This window comes from Gorilla gorilla, chromosome 7 (genome assembly GCF_029281585.2).
Source record: "Gorilla gorilla gorilla isolate KB3781 chromosome 7, NHGRI_mGorGor1-v2.1_pri, whole genome shotgun sequence".
Classification (NCBI taxonomy): Eukaryota; Metazoa; Chordata; class Mammalia; order Primates; family Hominidae; genus Gorilla; species Gorilla gorilla.
This window is the reverse complement of record NC_073231.2, coordinates 79,209,517-79,231,116: the sequence shown is the minus strand read 5'-3', so window position 1 is coordinate 79,231,116 and position 21,600 is coordinate 79,209,517. Positions and strand designations below refer to the sequence as shown.

The window sequence follows — 21,600 nt, the reverse complement described above, 5'->3', positions numbered from 1 at the left end:
TTTGTAGTAGAAAGGAGGTTTTGCAATGTTGGCCAGGCTGGTCTCGAACTCCTGACCTTAGGTGATCCACCTGCCTCAGCCTCCCAAAGTGTTGGGATTATAGGCACGAGCCACCGTGCCTGGCCGTAAAAGGCAATTTTTTAAAACTATAAATATAAGATTGTAAACTGACTGATGATATGTCTTCCAGGAAAAATCTTTTTGAATTTCTGTTTTCGTTTGTAACAAACTGATTTTTAGATTCCCAAGTCATTTGCACGTTAACAGAATACTTAAATTTGCTTGTTCTGTACATAAACTATGATACAGCCTCTAGACATAAGAAAATTTGAAAAATTAAAGATGGTTGCACAAGATGCTTTCATAATCAAGCATGTGACACCAGATGGCAATTTGTTAGCCAAATGCTGTTTTTTGGTTTTTTTTTTGAGGAATCATTTTGGTTTTTTTGTTCCCCTGTTAGTTACAACTTTATTAGAAGTGTTAATTCTAAGCCTGTCTCTTAAGTTTATTTAGAAACAGCAAGTAATTGGGGCCAGGCACAGTGGCTCACACCTGCAATCCCAGCACTTTGGGAGGCCGAGGCAGGCAGATCACGAGGTCAGGAGATCGAGACCATCCTGGCTAACATGGTGAAACCCTGTCTCTACTAAAAATCCAAAAACATTAGCCGGGCATGGTGGTGGACGCCTGTAGTCCCAGCTATTTGGGAGGCTGAGGCAGGAGAATGGTGTGAACCCGGGAGGTAGAGCTTGCAGTGAGCCAAGATCATTCCACTGCACTCCAGCCTGAGCGACAGAGCAAGACTCAGTCTCAAAAAAAAAAAAAAAAAAAAGAGCAAGTAATCTATATTGCCACACACCTTGAAAACAGAATGTGGGCCAGACACTGTGGCTCATGCCTATAATCCCAGCACTTTGAGAGGCCAAGGTGGGTGGATCACAAGGTCAGGAGTTCGAGGCCAGCCTGGCCAATATGGTGAAACCCAATCTCTACTAAAAATACAAACATTAGCCAGGCATGGTGGCACGCACCTTTACTCCCAGCTATCTGGGAGGCTGAGGCAGAAGAATTGCTTGAGCCCTGGAAGCAGAGGTTGCTGTGAGCTGAGTTTGCACCATTGCACTCCAGCCTGGGCAACATAGCAAGACTCTGTCTCCAAAAAAAAATTGTGGTACATTTAGGACACCCACAAAATGAATTTTTTCTTGTTCCAATTCAACCTTCTTTTCTGTCTGGCTGTGCTAGGAAAACAGATATTACATGATCTGTATCATTTTTGCCATTATAGTCAAATGTTGAAAGAAAAAATCAGATGCTTTTAATCTTTGTTTCTATTGTTTGTCAGGGTTGAATTAAGAAGCTACTGGTTTATTCCCAACTATTGATGCCTTTAGATATGTTGGAATCTTTTTTTTTTTTTTTTTTTTTTTTGCCTAGGAAGGGCCAGTTGAAAATCTGTGGCCCAGGAGGCAGAGAATGTAATACCATTTTCTGGGGAAAAACTGGTTGGGTACTTGATGTTAATTATGGCACAGTAATAGGAAAAGGCTACGTCTGTGTTTTTAAGTTTTTCTTTATTCTGCTTTTTTGCTGCTATAAGAGTTTTCTGAAATTTATATTTTAAACTTTTCGTACACTTTACTGCTTCTAGTTTCAAAATGTGACATTCTTAATAAACAAGGAATTTTCCACTAAAAAAATACTAATCACAGCAAGAACCAGGAAGATCTCACACTGAATGAAAAAGACAATCAACAGAGGCCAACGCTGAGATGTTAGAACTATCTGACAAAGATTTTAAAGCAGTCATCCTAAAAATGCTTCAATGAGCAACTAGAAACCTACTGGAAACAAATGAAAAAATAGAAAGCTTCAACCCTTTGTGGTAGAATAGAGTGGAATTGATAGGGACATATCAGCCCACCTGCTTATAAGTAGCAGTGGTAAAAGTCATGTTAATGCTGGCAGGAGAACACAAAGAGAATGGGTAGAACTGGTTAGTATGGAACTCAAGCTTCAGTTAGATGGTCGAACTAATATTAGAGGAGAGAGGTCAGTTAATATGAAAAAGGGTACCCATTTAAAGTAAGCAGATGGCCTGGCGTGGTGGCTCACACCTGTAATCCCAACAGTTTGGGAGGCCGAAGCAGGCGGATCACCTTGAGGTCAGGAGTTTGAAGCTGGCCTGGGCAACATGGTGAAACCCCATCTCTATTAAAAATACAAAATTTATCTGGGCATGTTGGTGCGCGCCTGTAATCTCAGCTACTCAGGAGGCTGAGGCAGGAGAATTGCTTGAACCCAGAAGGCAGAGGTTGCAGTGAGCTGAGATTGCACCACTGCACTCCAGCCTGGGTGACAAAGCAAGACTCCATCTCAAAAATAAATAAATATTTAAAAATAGACATAAGTAAATAAATAAATACAGTAAGCAGATTATAGCATCATCCCTGTGGTTGGGATAAAGATTCCTAGCATTGAAAAATGGATTTTGAATAGAACTAATATTGTGGGGTTTAGATGCTGTTATTAGCAGAGCTCACCTTATAGCAGTATTTTACACTAAAAATAATAAGGAAATTAGAGATATTAAGGTGGATGTTGTCAAGTGGATGTATCAAGGAAGTAGGGTCTCTATAACCCATAATTAAGGTATAATGAGAATTCTATATATGTGGTTGGTAATTAATTGTAGCTGAGTTCTGTAGAGAGTGGGGAGTGTACTGGTCCATGCTATCTTCTGCCACCCTGTACAGCAATGTCCTCCATTTGGCCTGGTCGCTAGTCATTGACCTCACTTGCTGCAGCATCTGCGGCTGATGCCTACAGTCCTTCCCCGGCCTCTGGCTTGTATAGCCAGGGCCGCCTCTGCCAAGTGTCCCCTCATCCATGCTGAGAAGTCGCTGCTGGTGCTCTGAGCCTCCCCCAGTCCCTTCTGATGCTCTACAGGGAGCTGAGGGACACTGGCTCTGGCCATACCCAGTGCGATTTCCACACGATGGCTGCAGGACCGGACTTTGTAGTAATGAGCAGGCCACTCAACGAAGGCCCAGATCATAACCAAAATGCAGGGTCTGTCAGTTTTTACTTGCAGAATCCAATTCACAAGAGCGAGTTCTGGTATAAAGTGGCTTTTATTCCAAAGCCAGCTTAGGGGAAGAAGCATAGGCTTCCTGGCTTAAGGGTACTGCTTTGCTCTCGGAGTAGAAAGTGGGCACTTTTAAAAGACAGCGGAGGAGGTGAGCAGGTGGGGGGTGGTCCTCGTGCCAGCTTAGTGTCTTACCTACTGGGCGGTTGGACTGGCATTTTCATGGCAGAAATGGGTTGTAAAAGTGGCCTAAAACTCTCCAGGCGGGGAGAGAGTTTTGTAGTGGGACTTTGGATTGTAAATTGACTGTTATCTCTCCATGCAGCCTCCTGGTGGGTGAGCGTTCTGCTCTGGAGCGTCTAAGCACAGAGTTAGATGAATTTGTAAGAAATATCTGATGAAGAGGAGGTAATAGACTATTATTGCATTTCTAAAGAGCTAAAGTAGGAAGTGGGGAAAAGGAGGAAAAAGAAGAAAGAGGAAAAAATAATTAAACTATTTCTTAGAAAAATTGTGGTACTTGGTTACAGATCTGTGTTCTCAGAACCCCAGAACATCTCTGGAGGTTTTATGTCCCACCACTTCCCTGAGTTTTGGTTAGGATTAATCATAATCTCAACTATTAATTGACATCATGGACAGTAGAAGAATAACTAGTGTAACTTCACGTGAAATTGTTGGTGCTACTGCTTATAGCACTCCATAAAGCCACTTCGGTTTGAAGTTTGGTCAGATGGTAGAATTGAGTTTAATTTAAACGGACAGTACTCACAGGAACCCAGTTTGTAACCGGTAGTGAGTAAGGTCATGTTGTTCAGAACATTAAAATAAGGATAAACAGTTCTGGATTCTGGGTTAATCATTTTAAGAGTCTATGTATTTGGATAAGCTCATTTATTGGGTCGCACAATATTTGAGGTTTTGCAATTGCACATGGTCTAGAATTTTGTTCATACTGGAAAAATTAGAATATAGGTAGAAACTGGCTGAATTCAGATGATGTAGGATCATCTAAGCAGATATGGATTAATCTACTGCTGCCCCATTAGGGAATTCTAATCTAACTCCAAGCCTGTATGCCCGATTGTCTATACAAACTGCAAAACAAGTTCCTATTATCCTTGGGATAACTGTTTCTGGAAACTAAGCTTTGGTTCCCTGAATTATATTTATGAAAATGTTTCATAAAATGTATTCCTTATTTTATTTGGAAGTTTTGCCATGCTTTGAGGTCATCCACCCAAAATGAGGAAACCCAGGCCCATGTGTTTGTCACGTGGATCAGGTAATTTTATTTGAATGGATTAATTATTTTTAAATCTTCAGAGTCTTCCAGTCTTACTTGACACAGGGTAGTCAGTTATCCTATTTGGGAGAAGAAGATCATGGAACAGAGCCCATTCCGTTTCCCCTTTAGAAAATAAGGAAGGGGGCTTCCCGGGCAGTCCCAGCACTGTGTCATTGGTGGAGATGGTTAACAGACAGACACATACGGAGCTATTGGTTATATTTTGGGTAAACAGACCTGATTTAAGTATGCCACCTTCCTTTTACTTCTTTTAATCTTCCTTAAGGTATTCCTGTGCTGATTAATAATAATTTGAAAAAGCAATTGAATTTTTTTTTAATTTTTAGAGATGGGATCTTGCTCTATCACCAAGGCTAGAGTGCAGTGGTGCTCACTGCAGCCTTGACCTCCTGGGCCTAAGTGATCCTTCTGACTCAGCCTCCCAATTAGAGTTTCATTTTATATGTGAAATTGTTAGTTATAAATAGATTAGCTACATTGGGCTGCCGCCTATAATTGGGTCAGGGTTTGGAAAGACCCAATGTCCAAACTGACCACACACAAAAGTGCTATTTCCTATGCCCTACCAGGCTGAACTGCACTTCAGTGCTAGCTCTGTGCTCTAGTTTATAACCTATGGAAAAAGCTCTTCTGTGGCATTTGAGAGACTAGTCTGAGAGCATGTTGTTGCCAAATGATTTACTTTCCAAGGGCTTTTGGGCCCTTTCTTTAGAAATTCTAGTTTGGGCCGGGTGTGGTGGTTTACACCTGTAATCCCAGCACTTTGGGAGGCCAAGGCAGGAGGATCACGAGGTCAGGAGATTGAGACCATCCTGGTCAACATGGTGAAACCCCGTCTCTACTAAAATACAAAAAAAAAAAAAAAAAATTAGCCAGGCGTGGTGGCACGTGCCTGCAGTCCCAGCTACTCAGGAGGCTGAGGCAGGGGAATCGCTTGAACCCAGGAGGTGGAGGTTACAGTTAGCTGAGATTGCACCACTGCACTCCAACCTGGCGACAGAGCGAGACTCCATCTCAAAAATAAAATTTAAAAAGTAATAATAATAAAAGAAATTCTAGTTTGATGATTCTTTACGTGTTGGGAATACCTCACCCCATGTCTCCAATGACACCATGAGTTTACAACTTCTGGTGTGATGGAAGCAGAAAATGGGTCAGGACACCTCAGTCCCTCAGTTCTGCAAACTGATTGTGTTCACAAGGGCTGATTGACAGGCCCCAGGCCATCTGCCAGCAGCTCCCAGGGAGCCACACAGAAATGTGTTGGAGAAGCCTTTGAGCGGTGGAGAATCACACAGCCAGGCAGAGTAACGCAGGTTCTGTCTGAACACACTTGGCATGCATTTGACAGCAAGATAAAGGAAGAGTGAAATCCTGTCTCGAGGGGCTCATTGTTTCATCGTTCTGTAATCATTATAGAATCAAGTACTCTAAAGCTCAGAAAGGAAAGACAGCCCTTAGTTTACAAGACCTGAGAGCCCTTATCTGGAAAATGTACTGAAAAGATAAACATTTTGGAAAGCCGTTGGGCAAGAACTATTACAATATTTGTATCTGCTTACTTTTTGAAGCAGCCATTTCACCTCCAGGAACTTCTCTGAAACTCTTGACATATAAAAGGATGTTTACTGCAGATACACGTAAAAGGATGTTTATTGCAGCACTTTTGCAGTAGCCAAAATTGGAAACAATCATAAACAGGGAAGTAGTTAATTAAGAAGTGATACATCAATCCAATGGAATATGATCCTGCTGTTAAAAAGAATAAGATCTGATGCAGAGATATTTTCTTTTATGCTTGTTTTGTTTTTTGTTTCGAGACAGGATCTTGCTCTGTCACCCAGGCTAGAGCGCAGTGGCACAGTCACAGCTCACTGCAGCGTCAACCTCCCAGGCTCAGGCAATCCTCCCGCCTCAACCTCCTGAGCAGCTGGGACTGCAGGGGCATGCCACCATGCCGGGCTAATTTTTGTAGAGTCAGGGTCTCACTATGTTGTCCAGGGTGGTCTCAAACTCCTGAGCTCAAGCGATCCACCCCACTTGGCCTCCCAAAATGTTGGAATTACAGGTGTAAGCCACAGTGCCCAGCCCAGATATAGTTTCAAGATACAGTACTAAGTAAAAAAAAAATTGCAGAAAAGTTTATCTATGTGAGTGATTTTGTCAGAGTTTCACTTTCTATAATATGTTTCTCTATTGCTCTGGTTCCCTTCTCCCCAAAATACATTGTTTTGCACTTTAAAAATATCAAAATGGGAAAGATATGTGTAATAAAACTTATATGTCAGGATCCAGTGAGATTTAGCAGGCCCCTAGCACAGTCAGGCATCAAGTGATGCTCACTAAATCTTAGCTCTACGATATCAGTAAACATCTATGTGCAACGGATACCTTCTTGATCTTGTTGCATAAAACTGCAGAATCTCAGGGAGAAGGGTCAGGAGAAAACAGCTTCTTAAGCAGCTTTTCTACCCTTTGACTATCCCTACATGGCAATTTCAAGTTTTCTAAGGAAGTTGGGACTGGTTTCTTATAGCAGCAGTCCTTAAACTTTTCGGCACCAGGGACAGGTTTCGTGGGAGACAATTTTTCCACGGACCTGGGGTTGGGGTGGGAGTGAGGGGGAATGGTTTTGGGATGAAATTGTTCCACCTCAGATCATCAGGCATTAGTTAGATTATCATAGGGAGCACACAACCTAGATCCCTCACATGCGTAGTTCACAACAGGGTTCCTGCTCCTAGGAGAATCTGAGGCTGCCACTGATCTGACAGGAGGCGGAGCTCAGGCAGCCTAGTGAAGCTATGAGAAGACGGCCACCATCCTTCAGATCCCAAAATGGTAGATCCACTGACAGCTTGCATCGTGTGCCTGTAAAAGCCACAGACAACGCCACAAACACTCAATGCCTGCTTGTGAAAGCAGCTGGCAGTCGGAGGGGGTGGGCTGTACCCTGCAAAGCCACAGGGGTGGAGCTGCCCAAGGCCATGCATCAGCGTGTTTTGGATGTGAGACATGGAGTCAAAGAAGATTATTTTGGAGCTTTAAGATTTAATGACTGCCCTGCTGGATTTGGGACTTGCATAGGACCAGTGGCCCCTTGGTTTTGGCCAATTTCTCCTATTTGGAATGGGAACATTTGCCCAATGCCTGTACCTCATTGTATCTAGGAAGTAACTAACTTGCTTTTGACTTTACTGGCTCATGGGCAGAAGGGACTTGCCTAATCTCAGATGAGACTTTGGACTGAAACTTTTGGGTTAATACTGGAATGAATTAAGACTCTGAGGGAAGACATGATTGGTTTTGAAACGTGAAGGGGCCATGAGATTTGGGAGGGGCCGGAGCAGAATGATATGGTTAGGCTTTGTGTACCCACCCAAATCTCATCTTGAATTGTAATCCTCAGGTGTTGAGGGAGAGACCTGGTGGGAGGTGATTGGATCATGGGGGCAGTTTCCTCATGCTGTTCCCATGATAGTGAGGGAGTTCTCGTGAGATCTGATTGTTTTATAAGTGACAATTTCCTCTGGGCTTTTCTCTATCTTTCCTGCTGCCTTGTGAAGAAAGTGCCTGCGCTGGGTGCAGTGGCTCACACCTATAATCTCAGCACTTTGGGAGGCTAAGGCGGGTGGATCACAAGGTCAGGAGCTCAGGACCAGCCTGGCCAATGAGGTGAAACCCTGTCTCTACTAAAAATACAAAAATTAGCTGGGCACAGTAGTGGGCGCCTCTAATCCCAGTTACTCAGGAGGCTGAGGCAGAAGAATTGCCTGAACCTGGGAGGCGGAGGTTGTAGTGAGCTGAGATCTCACCGCCACACTCCAGCCTGGGTGACAGAGCGAGACTCCGTCTCGGAAAAAAAAAAAAAAAGAAAGTGCCTTCTTCTCCTTCCACCAGTAAGTTTCCCGAGGCCTCCCCAGCTACGTGGAACTGTGAATCAATTAAACCTCCTTCATTTATAAATTACTGTCCCAGGTATATCTCACACTTTATAGCAGTGTGAAAACGGACTAATATAGGTGGTAATGCTCGCTTGCCCACCACTCACCTCCTGGTGTACAGCCTGATTCCTAACAGGCCACAGACTGGGACCTGTCTTCGGCTCTTTGTTTGGAGACCCCTGTCTTAGAGTATCGATACTACCATTTGTTGTTCTGGTCATTTTTGCCAAGCAGCTGTACAGTGCATATCAATTGCTGGTGATGTAGAAAGGTAGATGTTTTCCAGGAAGCATTGATCTTTACCTTAGAGCCCAATGTTACTGCTCTTTTTACAGAGAGCTTTGATTTTCACAAACATTTTCCATAATGCAATTTGACTTTAATTGGGTGGGTATGCCTTTTTTTAAGAGACCCAAATAGCCGGCTGCAGTGGCTCATGTCTGTAATCCCAGCACTTTGGGAGGCCAAGGCAGGCGGATCATGAGGTCAGGAGTTCGAGGCCAGCCTGGCCAACATGGTGAAACCCTGTCTCTACTGAAAATACAAAAAGTGGCCAGGTGTGGTGACAGGCACCTGTAGTCCAGCCATTTCGGAGGCTGAAGCAGAAATCAATTGAACCCAGGAGGCGGAGGTTACAGTGAGCTGAGATCGTGCCACTGTACTCCAGCCTGGCAACAGAGGCTCTACCAAAAAAAAAAAAAAAAAAAAAAAAAAACAAATATCCCTTTCAAATTTGCATCACAAAACAGATAAACAAAGGTGAAAATTTTACAATTGCAAAAGGACTCTGCTTCACTGGAAGTTCTTTCAAGCATTCTTTTACACTGGTTCATTTGAAAAGGGATTCACTTTATAAAAATTTGACAATACAACTTTTATTAAACATTTCTTTCACAGAACAAGATTTTTTTATTGGGTCAGGTGCAGTAGCTCACACCTGCAATCCCAGCACTTTGGGAAACCAAGACAGGAGGATCACTTGAGCCCAGGAGTTTGAGACCAGCCTGAGCAATACAGGGGACCCCATCTCTACAAAAAAATTGAAAAATTGGCCAGGTATGATGACATGTGCCTGTGGTCCCCGTTTCTCGAGAGGCCGAGATGGGAGGGTTGCATGAGCCTGGGAGGTCAAGGCTGCAGTCCGCTGTGTTTGTGCCACTGCACTCCAGCCTGGGCGACAGAGCAGGCCCCTGTTTCAAAAAAAAAGACAAAATAGCCCTATAATTTATATATGCATTATATATATATGTGTGTGTGTGTGTGTGTGTGTGTGTGTGTGTATATATATATATATATGTTTTTTTATTAACTGGGACTAAGACTAACAAGACCAATAAATTACAAGACTTTTGATTCTACCAGGGGAAACCTGATGGACTTTCTGAGTCTTAGGATGACATGAGAATCTACAAAGCTCTGCTAGAAGGCCATGCATTCAAAAAGGCCCTGGAGAGAAATGCAGAGGCTAGTGCAGATCTCAGGGTTGCACTTAACGTCCCTGCGGCCAGGGACAAGTTGCTTCACTGCTGTTCCATTTCCTCATTTGCAATCATGGAAGAAGGATTTTACTCACTGAATTATTTTGAGGATTAAAGAAAACATGTATTATTCTCCAGATGTTAAGACATTATGGGACGGGCACGGTAGCTCACACCTGTCATCCTGGCACTTTGGGAGGTGGAGGTAGGAGGATCACTGGAGCTCAGGAGTTCGAGACCAGCTTGAGCAACACAGTGAAACCTCGTCTTCACTAAAAATAAAAAAAAAAATTCAGCTGGGTGTGGTGGTGCAACTGTCCAGTGAATTCTTGTCCCCTGCCCAGATAGAGCCGATTTATCAAGGCAGGGGAATTGCAGTGGAGAAAGAGTTTAATTCACATAGAGCTGGCTGAATGAAAAACTGGAGTTTTTTGTTTGTTTGTTTGTTTTTATTACTCAAATAAGTCTCCTAGGGCATTTGGGGGCTAGGGTTTTTCAAAGGTAGTTTGGGGAAAGGGGTTGGGGTGACTAGGTAATGATTGCTTGCTGCTGGTTGGTTGGTAATGCAATCACAGGGGTGTGGGAAATAGTCCTCCTGGGCACTGAGTCACTTCTGGGTGGGGCCACGGGAGCAGTTGGTGGATCCAGGTGGAGCCATCAGTATCAGACATACAAAAAAACCTGAAAAGACATCTCAAAAGGCCAATCATTGGTTCTATGTTAGTGATGTTATCTGCAGGGGTAATTGGGGGAAGTTGCATATTTTGTGACCTTCAGAATAATGGCTGCCAATCATTTACATCTACACCCTAGCAGAATTCAGGATCTTCTGTCCTCCTAGCCTGGTGCTCCCTCATTAGGATTATAAAGGCAGTTGAGTTTGGGGAAGGGCTACTATCGTTTAAACTATAAACTAAATGTCTCCCAAAGTTATCTTGGCCTAAGCCCAGGAATAATTAAGGGCAGCCAGAAGGCCAAAGACAGGGCCGGGAGGGGTGAGGAGGTGGGGGCAGGGAACGGTGGTGATGGGGCTTGGCAAGATCAGATCTTTTCCACTGCCATCATTTTCCCACTGATATACTTTTTGTAAAGGTGGTTTCAGTGGTGTGTGTCTGTAATTCCAGCTATTCAGGAGGCTGAGGCAGAAGGATTGCTAGAACCTGGAGGATCAAGGCTGCAGTGAGCTATGATCACACCACTGTACTCCAGCCTGGGCAACAGAGTGAGACCCTGTCTCGCAAACAAACAAAAAAACATATTATGAAGTTATAGTAATTAAAATAGTTCCTAGAGAAACAAATGGAGGGCTGCGCGCAGTGGCTCACACCTGTAATCCCAGCACTTTGCCCAGCACTTTGGGAGACCAAAGTGGGCAGATCACTTGAAGTCAGGAGCTCGAGACCAGCCTGGCCAACATGGTGAAACCCCACCTCTACTGCTAGAAATACCAAAATTGTTAGAAATAGATCATCGGTGCTATGAAGAAAAGAAAGCACAGAGACAAAAGATCTCTCAGCAAGGCCATCTTTACTTTCTGCAGAAAGGATGCTCACTCACAGATGGAACAATGGCGAGAGCACACTCGAACAAAGGAAAAGCAGACATAGTTATCCCTTAAGCATTTGGGTCGTCTCTACTGCTGTATCCTGCATCCATTGGCTGGAGCAGGACCTCACAATCTTAAACTGATACCCGATTTGCTAATAGCCTAAAACTTTCCTCAATAGGTTAGTACAGGGAAGAACAAAGAAGTTGCTTACAGAAGGTTTAAGGAAGCAATAACATTTCCATATAAGGAAGGGTCATAGGCTGTGAGCTGGAACGTGCCTGTGAGCATGTCCAACAGTTACACAGGATAGGGTTTAACAAAGAGTTATTAGCACAAAGCAAGGAGGCTTGAAGAAAGTTACTCTTTAAAAGAAACTATTTTTCCTAACACTTATGATTTATTCTTTAACAAGAAGGAAAACTTTGAAGAGGAAACTTTTTACTTTCTACATCTACTAAAAATACAAAAATTAGCCGGGCATGGTGGCAGACACCTGTAATCCCAGCTACTAGGGAGGGTGAGACAGGAGAATCACTTGAACCTGGGGCAGAGGTTGCCGTGAGCTGAGATTGTGTCACTGCACTCCAGCCTAGGCAATAGAGCAAGACTCCATCTCAAAAAAAAAAAAAAAAGAAAAGTAACAAATGGAGAGATTGTTAGCAGTGACAAATCCATACAGGTTTGTAGCAACCTCATTTCTTGCCTCTTCAGAGGAAAGAATTCATCCAAGGGGCATAAGGCAGACTGAGAGCCTGTAAAATCAAGCTGCAGACATAGATAAGCAAGCTGGAAGCTCGCATAAGTGAATGCTGGCTGCTGTGCCAATAGGAAAAGGCTACCTGGAGGCCAGGCATGTTCAACATGGAGGCTCCATCTTCCCTTTTCTTTGTCCCCACATATGCAGTAAAAGAGCAGGTGACATGGCACTGGCCAGGTAGAGACCCCATCTGCATAATAAAAGATTAGGGTGGGATGGCCAGTTTCTTTGCACTATGCAAATGGCACACCTGGTCCGACCAAGGTCTTGTGCCCTATGTAAATCAGACACTGCCTCCTCAAGCTCCTCTATAAAACCCATGCATTCCACCAAAGAACCGGATGACCCACTCAGGAGTCCCTCTCTCTCTGTAGGAGAGACAGCTATTCTCTTTCTTTTGCCTATTAAACCTCTGCTCTTAAACTCACTCCTGCGTGTGTCTGCATCCTCTATTTCCTTGGTGTGAGGCAATGAACCTCAGGTATTACCCCAGATGAGCAACACCACCTCACTAATAGCTGGGACTACAGGTGTGTGCCACCACACCCAGCTAATTTTTTTAATTTTTGGTAAAGACCAAGCCTCACTAGGTTGATGAGGCTGGTCTTGAACTCCTGAGCTCAAGCAATCCTCCTGTGCTGGCCTCCCAATGTGCTGGGATTACAGGCGTGAGCCACTGCACCCAGCCAAGATAGATTTTTAAATAAATGTCTGGAATAATAAGCTAGCCCACTGGGGAAAAGAAATAGTGCTGAATCTCTTCCTCATTCCTCATACAAAAGGAAATTCCAAATGAATCATCATACCTTAAAAAGTACAAAGGGGTCATTCCTCTACAAACCATAAATTCTCATCAGATGGGTTTTATTTAACCCTATGTATTGTGACGTACTTTCCAATCTGACTCTAGCATAACATGACAAAGAAGAAAGTTAAAATATTTTAACCCAAAACATGTTTCTTTGCCATATTTTGAAATGGCCCTGCAAAGCTGTCCTTTGTGGGGGAAAATTTGTATCTGTAAAGAATCTCTATTAACAAAGCTAGATCTTTTTCTCCCAGGCCCTTCCAATCCTGAAGAGATTAATGAAGAGTCTAGCACCTTTTAAAGATCTGAATAGGAAAATTTATCATCTATTGTCTCTAAGGGCAGCCACTATAAGACTTCAAAAGAACCTTGGTCTCCACAATCTTTTATCTTAACCTGAACATTTCCTTTCTATCATCGCAGGTCTTAGACAAATTCAACCAATTTTCAACCAGAAAATGTTTCAATTAACCTATAGCCTGAAAGCCCCTGCTTTGAGTTGTCTTGTCTTTCTGGACAAGACCAATGTATTTCTCAAATGTATTTGATTGATGATGAATACATTTGACATCAATCAAATGTTTGATTGGATCATCAATCAAACAGTCTGACTCTTCATCGACACTCTGAAGTTAATATCAAGTCAAGCAGCTTCAGCTTTTGCAGCTTCATGAAAAGAGCAGTTTGTTCTTAGTGATTCCAAGTCAGAAGGGTCGGAAAAAAATTGCAATGTTAGTTTGGAGAGTCATAACCAGATATTGGAGGAAACTAGAATTGGGGATCCAGTCCAGTTTGCAGGTAAATAATAAAACTTCAAAGACAATGAACAGAACTAGAATCTAGTCACAGGTGTGTTTGAAATGCTTGTTCCCTGGTGCTGTAAAGAAATAGCACTTGAACATAAATTTAATTTACTCAGCAAGGCCATTTGTATACTTTCTGCAGAAAGGGTACACTCGCCAGCAGTTTTGCCACTAGAGTACACCGAGCAAAGGAGTCAGGGTCATTTATACCCTGACGCATCCACCCTACTGCTGTGCCCAGTTTCCATTGGCTGCAACAGGACCTCACATTCTGTATTCTAGCAACTCAGAACTTTTTAAAAGAGGCAAAGGCAGAGGAGAACAAAGGAAGGAGGAGGTAACGTGGAATGCTGAGAAAGGTAAAAACACCTTTGAATAAGGAAGAAGAACAGGCTATGACCTAATGCTTTCTTGGACCAGTATAAGCATGCCAGGGCAAATATTTAGGCTAAATTGTGGGAGCTAAGAACATAAAGTACATTGATTTCTTTATTACGGCTAGCAGATATTTAAGAATGTTAGCACGGGTCTTTGAATAAATTTTGCTTCTAAGAGAAGTTACTATTTGTTCCTAATCAGATGGGGAGGAAAGTCTTTGAAGAGGAACCTCTACTTTACTTTTTACAGGTGCATGATAGTTTTTTTACTAAAACATAATATTTCTCTCTGTCACCTCCATTTCTACCAAAGATAGTCACAGTAAAGACTAATTTGCAAAATAAGTCTAGTCTCTTTATACTTGCCCTGATTAAGTACAACAAGAGTAGTGATTAGTCATATAGGCTCTTGGCCACTGCCCCATCTGGGAAGTGAGGAGCGCCTCTGCCCAGCTGCCGCCCTGTCTGGGAAGTGAGGAGCATCTCTGCCCGGCTGCCCACCGTCTGGCAAGTGAGGAGTGCCTCTGCCTGGCCACTGCCCCATCTGGGATGTGAGGAGTGCGTCTGCCCAGCTGCCGCCCTGTCTGGCAAGTGAAGAGCGCCGCTGCCCAGCCGCCCCACTGTCTGGGAAATGAGGAGCACCTCTGCCCGGCCACCCCATCTGGGAAGTGAGGAGTGCCACTGCCCAGCCGTCGCCCCATCTGGGAAGTGAGGAGTACCTCTGCCTGGCCGCTGTGCAACCTTCCAAGTGTGACGTGACAGCCTTGTTTGTGATCTTTTCTGTCTTCCCCAAGTTTGCATTTTCGACATTAAAGTTTACTTTTTAATTAAAAAAAAATCATATAGGCTCTTTTTAAGTCTGTTTTGCTGGAACTTTTAATAAGGAATCTCAGGTTAGACTTTCCAAGTCTCTCAAGAATACAAAGAGAACTTGTCTTGCTTGTTTCAACTTTGCCTGCAATATCTATAGACTTTGATGAATTATTCTTTTCTTGATGTCCCCAATATACCTGATGTCTGCCAGGAAGTGACCTTTCTTACTCATCTGTAAGGCAACCACATAAAGAAACCACATAAACAAAGTACGAGGTTGGCTTTTTGGCTTCATAAAGTCAACCTTAGTTCCTTAAAACTGTCTGATCATATCGGATTATATGTTCATTTTCATATTTGATATTCCAGTCAACGTCTCAGCAATATAATCAAGGTTTTCAATTGTGTCCCTGTTATAAGGAGACTAGATTCTTACCGAATTTATGAAAATAACTATATAGTGCCAAGCATGGTGGCTCACACCTGTAATCCCAGCACTTTGGGAGGCCGAGGCGGGTGGATCACGAGGTCAGGAGTTCAAGACCAGCGTGGCCAACAGAGTGAAACCCCGTCTCTACTAAAAATACAAAAAAATTAGCCAGGAGTGGTGGCAGGCACCTGTAATCCCAGGTATTTGGGAGGCTGAGGCAGGAGAATCACTTGAACCTGGGAGGTGGAGGTTGCAGTGAGCCGAGATTGCACCATTGCACTCCAGCCTGGGCGACAAGAGTGAAACTCCATCTCAAAAAAAAAAAAAAAAAAAAAGAAAAAGAAAATAACTATATAGTCATGAGTAGTCATGAAAATAAGAATAGCCAGTAAGAGTTTCTGAATTCTACAGGGATCAGGTAGAGAAAAAAGGATAAATGTTTCAATTCTGTTTACGAAGGTATAATTTACCTGATTGCTGTAAATTTTAGTTAGCTTAAGAAAAAAAGAGAAAAGCCATTAAAGACCCAGAAATGTCCTAAAACAAGAAGTCATAAGAATTATAATCATCAGTCGGGCGTGGTGGCTCATGCCTGTAATCCCAGCAGTTTGGGAGGCTGAGGCATGTGGATAGCCTGAGGTGAGAAGTTTGAGACCAGCCTGGCCAACATAGTGAAACCCCGTCTCTACCAAAAATACAAAAAAAAAAAAAAAAAAAAAAATAGCTGTGGGTGGTGGCATGCGCCTGTAATCCAAGCTACTCAGGTGGCTGAGGCAGGAGAATCACTTGAACCTGAGAGGCGGAGGTGGCAGTGAGCCAAGATTGTGCCATTGCACTCCAACCTGGGCAACAAGAGCAAAACTCCATCTCAAAAAAAATAATAATAATTAAAAATAATTTAAATCATCTTCATTGGGTCATCTAGTCTGATGTAATTAATTCTTGTTCTGCTTGATCTTTGGTTAGCAATTTCATGAATGAGTCAGTTTTTCCATTAGTGTTCTGGAAGTTGAACGGTATGATCTTAAAGTCATCAGGAACGTGTACTTGTCCGTTTTCTCCATGAATCTCCTTAAATACAAATGCACTTTCTTGAGGTTCCTGGGCCTACCAGGAAATGACTTTTCTTACTCATCAGCACAGCAGCCATGCAAAGAAACCACATAAGCATGGTGGTTCATATTATAGTTGTTTGCAAAAGCTTTTAGGAATGCATCAAAATAAAACAATTAACTGTCTGTGGATGACAAAAGACTTCAAATGGCCATGGTTAAAGGATGAGAATTAATTGTAATACAATTGAGAAAAAAATTCAGTTACTTCTGTCACATACATTTTAAGATAATAACTAGAATTATAACTGACAACATTATAACTTCGTGCAATTTCTGGAACACATAAATACATACAAATATGACATAAAGAAGGTTTAGCATCACTTCTTTTTTAACAATGCTTCCCATGTAATTTAACATACCAAATTAATTTAACAAGTTTGTTTTCATAAGAAGAAAGACAAGGCCAGGTGCAGTGGCTTATGCCTATAATCCCAGCACTTTGGGAGGCCGAGGCAGGCGGATCATGAGGTCAACCAATTGAGACCATCTTGGCCAACATGGTGAAACCCCATCTCTACTAAAAATACAAAAATTAGCTGGGTATGGTGGCAAGCGCCTGTAGTCCCAGCTACTTGGGAGGCTGAGGCAGGAGAATCTCTTGAACCCGGAGGTGGAGGTTACAGTGAGCCAAGATCGCGCCACTGTACTCCAGCCTGGCAACAGAGCGAGACTCCATCTCAAAAAAAAAAAATTAATAATAAATAAAAAAGAAGAAAGACAAGTCCTTTGTGACTTTCTAGGGGCCTTCAGGAAAATTCCAAAGTTAGCTCAAGGTCAAAAACACTTCATGTAGAGTTTGATTTTTCAAAGTTGTCAAAAATGCCAAAAGACGGCTGGGCTCAGTGGCTCATGCCTATAATCCCAGCACTTTGGGAGGCCAAGGCAGGAGGATCACTTGAGCCCAGGAGTTCGACATCAGCCTCGGCAGCATAGGAGGAGACCTTATCTCTAAAAAAAAATTTTTAAAGGACAAATTTTTTTTTTAAAAGTCAAAAGACTAAATTTTTTGATTAAACAGGATCACAGATCACTGTAAAACATTACTCAGTTATCCATTTAACCAAAGCGCTGGAAGATTTCAGAGGTAATTACAGAAAGGTATACAGTTTTCTTTTTTTTTTTTTTTTTAGCTTAGCTCTTTTAACAGAGAAGACTGAGTCTTCTTAAGTAATCAAACACCTGAAAAAGACAACATGAAACACAGGAAATTATTCTGATAAGACGCAGATTTTTTTCCACCTCAGCAAATTCTAGATTTCCTACACAGATTACATAGACAGTAAAGAAAAACCTTCCATAGTATTTTATCAAGAGAAGTCCAATACTCCAATAAAACTTTGTAATTTTAAGAGAGAAGATGAAACTCTAGTTTTGGATTGTACTTTTGATATTAAGGCTCATTTTTGAGATCCTTATAATAAATTGATTCAATTTTAGCCAACTTAATCACACAAGATTCTCTCTCTCTAACTTTCTAAATCTATTCAGGGGTTTTTTTTGTTTTATTTTTGTTTTGAGACAGTCTTGCTATGTTGCCCCAGCTGGTCTTGAACTCCTGGGCTCAAGCAATACTCTTGCCTTGACCTCTTGAGTAGCTGGGACTACAGGCACGTGCCACCATGCCTAGCTCCATTCAGTTTTTGTCTTTCTTTCTTTTTTTTTTTTGAGACGGAGTCTCACTCTGTCGCCCAGGCTGGATGGAGTGCAGTGGCGCCATCTCTGCTCACTGCAACCTCCACCTACTGGGTTCACGCCATTCTCCTGCCTCAGCCTCTCGAGTAGCTGGGACTACAGGCGCCCACCACCATGCCCGGCTAATTTTTTGTATTTTTAGTAGAGACGGGGTTTCACCATGTTAGCCAGGATGGTCTAGATCTCCCGACCTGGTGATCCGCCCGCCTCGGCCTCCCAAAGTGCTGGAATTACAGACTTGAGCCACCGCGCCCAGCTGCTTCATACCTTATCTTACAGAAATCCCGTATCCTATTTTCCTTGCATACAAGTTTTGTTCTTTACACTTTCTGGTTTTCACTAGAAACTAAGCAATCATTAAGAAATTAAGCAATCATTAAGAAATTTCTAGTTTTCACTAGAAATTAAGCAATCATGAACTGTCACACTAGCATTCTGTAGACAGGCAAATCTATGAATGTACCATTTTACAATTTTTAGAAACATATATTTTTTCATAGCAGTTTTTCTTTCTTTCTTTCTTTTTTCTTTTTTTCCGAGATGGAGTTTCACTCTCCTTGTCCAGGCTGGAATGCAATGGCGCTATCTCGGTTCACCGCAACCTCTGCCTCTAGGGTTCAAGCGATTCTCCTGCCTCAGCCTTCTGAGTAGCTGGGATTAAAGGCATGCACCACCATGTCTGATTAACTTTGTATTTTTAGTAGAGACAGGGTTTCTCCAGGTTAGTCAGGCTGGTCTCAAACTCCCGACCTCAGGTGATCTGCTCCCCTTGGCCTCCCAAAGTGCTGGGATTACAGGCATGAGCTACTGTGCCCAGCCTGTAGCACAGTTTTTCAATGTGGCATGGAATATGTTTACTAACACACTCAAACATCTGGAGTCTCTTGTACTATGAAGCCAAGAGTAGACAGACATATATTCAGCAATTAATGCTTCCATGTTTTATTATATTTGGAAAATATCTAGGTATGCAGTAAATATTTATCATTTAATTTAACTTAACTTAGCAAAACCCTGAGTATAGGTTACCAAAGAGATTTGGGAAACCATTTTTAGTAGACATGTGATAAAGCATAATCATTGTTAAAAGCTCATTTATATACTTTTATCCTATTTTTATAACTGCCTGACAGGTTCTTCCTGCCTGCTGCACAATTGAAGAGCATGGCATTGCAATAAAGTAAGAGTTTAATTGGCCGGGCTCAGTGGCTCACACCTGTAATCCTAGTGCTTTGGGAGGCCAAGGTGGGTGGATTGCCTGAGCTCAGGAGCTCAAGACCAGCCTGAACAACATGGCGAAACCCTGTCTCTTCGAAAATACAAAAAATTAGCCAGGCATAGTGGCAGGAGTCTGTAATTTCAGCTACTCGGGAGGCTGAGGCAGGAGAATTGCTTGAACCCCAGAGGCGGAGGTTGCAGTGAGCTGAGATTGTGCCACTGCACTCCAGCCTGGGCAACAGAGTAAGACTCCGTCTCAAAAAAAAAAAAACAAAAAAAAAGAGAGAGAAAAGAGAGAGAGAGAAGTGGAGAGAAGATGAGAGAAGGAAGGAGAAACAGGAGCAACAGGAAGGAAGAGGTTGTAGGGGAGCCAGAGTCGGGAGATCTCAAGTTCCCCAAAGAAGCCAGTAAAGTCCCATATTATCCTCAGAAAAACTGTGCCAACCATAGGGAAGTGACAGAGTTCGTTGAGCACATAGACAGCGGGGCTTCAGGAAGGGAGTTTCAGGCGATGGAGACATTCCCACAGGAGCTGCAGGATCAGCTTGACAGAACAGAGACGACTTAAAACAGTAACTCCTACTAGGGTCTGAATATTGGCTTCTAGTCAGGCCAACTTCTGACCATAGAGCTCCTTTAAAAAAAAGCCTTTCAAGGCCGGGCACAGTGGCTCATGCCTATAATCCCAGCACTTTGGGAGGCTGAGGCGGGCGGATCAGGAGGTCAGGAGTTTGAGACCAGCCTGACCAACATGGTGAAACTCTGTTTAAACCCTACTTAAAATACAAAAATTAGCCTAGCATGGTGGCACGTGTCTGTAATCCCAGCTACTTGGGAGGCTGAGGCAGGGGAGTCGCTTGACTCTGGGAGGCAGAGGTTGCAGTGAGCCGAGATGCACCACTGCACTCCAGCCTGGGTGACAGAGCAAGACTCTGTCTCAAAAAAAAAAAAAAAAATCCTTTCAAATATCTTATTATCAAATTCTCCTGGGACAAACACTAAGTATTCTTGGCAATATTGAACTCCTATTTGAATAGTTTTTTTCCTTTTTCTTTTACAGAAAATGTATACTTAGCAAATGACTGAAGACCAAAGCCATAAACCTCTTAGGACTTAAAACCAATGAGCCTTTTATGGCTTAGCCACAGAAATGAGATGCCTCTCCAAACAGGGTGCAAAGATACAGCCCTTTCCATAGACTATGGGAGCCACTCCCATAGACAGCCAAGGGAAGAAAGTCTTAGAAAACACCCCAAGAGCTGGCAGTGGTTGGTAGGATATGAGAAAAAGAAAAATCATTTCATCTGGCTAGCTGTTATGGCCTACATCTGTAATCCCAGCACTTTGGGAGGCTGGGGCAGGTGTATCATTTGAGCTCAGGGGTTTGAGACCAGCCTGGGCAACATGGTGAGACCCCGCCTCTACCAAAAAATACAAATATTAGCTGGATGTGCTGGTGTACACCTGTAGTCCCAGTTACTCAGGAGGCTGAGATGGGAGGATTGCTTAAGCCTGAGGAGGTCGAGGCTGCAGTGAGCCATGATCACACAACCGCACTCCAGCCTGGGTGACAGTGAGACCCTATTCACCTCCCCTTCCAAGAAATATATTTCATTTGAGGAATGCAAGCCCCTTTAAATTATGAGACCCAGAAAGGCATTTAAAATGTAACACCAGTCATGTCCCTCTCCCGCTTGAGTGAAATAATTACCTCTAGCAGCCACTCGCTATGGGGGCTCTAGATTAACTGTCACCAAGTAGCCATAAAATGCCATACACCCTGTAGTTCAAGAATGCACAGCTAATCACCAATGTTATTCATAAAAATAACCGAGGTTATTTCTGTAAACCAATGTGAATTCCTGACAAACAACTTTTGTAATTCTCCTTCTCCTGATTTGTTATTTTTTCCTTTAAAACTTGAGCCTCTCTTTTGTTGTCTGGAGCAGTCCCCAAGGCAACTTGGAAGTGTGTCCCGGGCTGCAGTCCTCAACTTTGTGCTGATGACCTCTCTTTGAACTAGATTCTGACCATTTTGATGATTGTAGGTGGACAGACACTGGTCACAGATGGGATGCAGCCCACACTTCTCTTTCTGTCTGGTTATATTCCTGGGTGTCCCTGACCTGGTGGTTGGCTGGCCGTATTCTGGGGTGTCCCCAACCTGGCAGTTGGTTGCCTGCACAGGCAGCCTGGATAATCTGGGTGCCTCA

General features: G+C 42.9%; 1 long non-coding RNA gene across 4 annotated transcripts in view; it reads right to left on the bottom strand.

Moving 5' to 3' along the window:
• LOC129524231 (uncharacterized) overlaps positions 1-21,600 on the bottom strand; it is a 37,063-nt gene that overhangs the window by 6,133 nt on the left and 9,330 nt on the right. The window contains exon 3 of one of the 4 annotated variants that reach the window (XR_010134995.1): positions 10,256-10,515. The exons of 1 other annotated variant lie outside the window; for it this stretch is intronic. This is a non-coding gene — a long non-coding RNA (uncharacterized lncRNA). Of the gene's footprint in view, positions 1-10,255; positions 10,516-11,269; positions 15,162-21,600 lie in introns of those variants that run through there. 2 more of the 4 variants (XR_008667980.2, XR_008667979.2) reach the window with 2 other exon arrangements.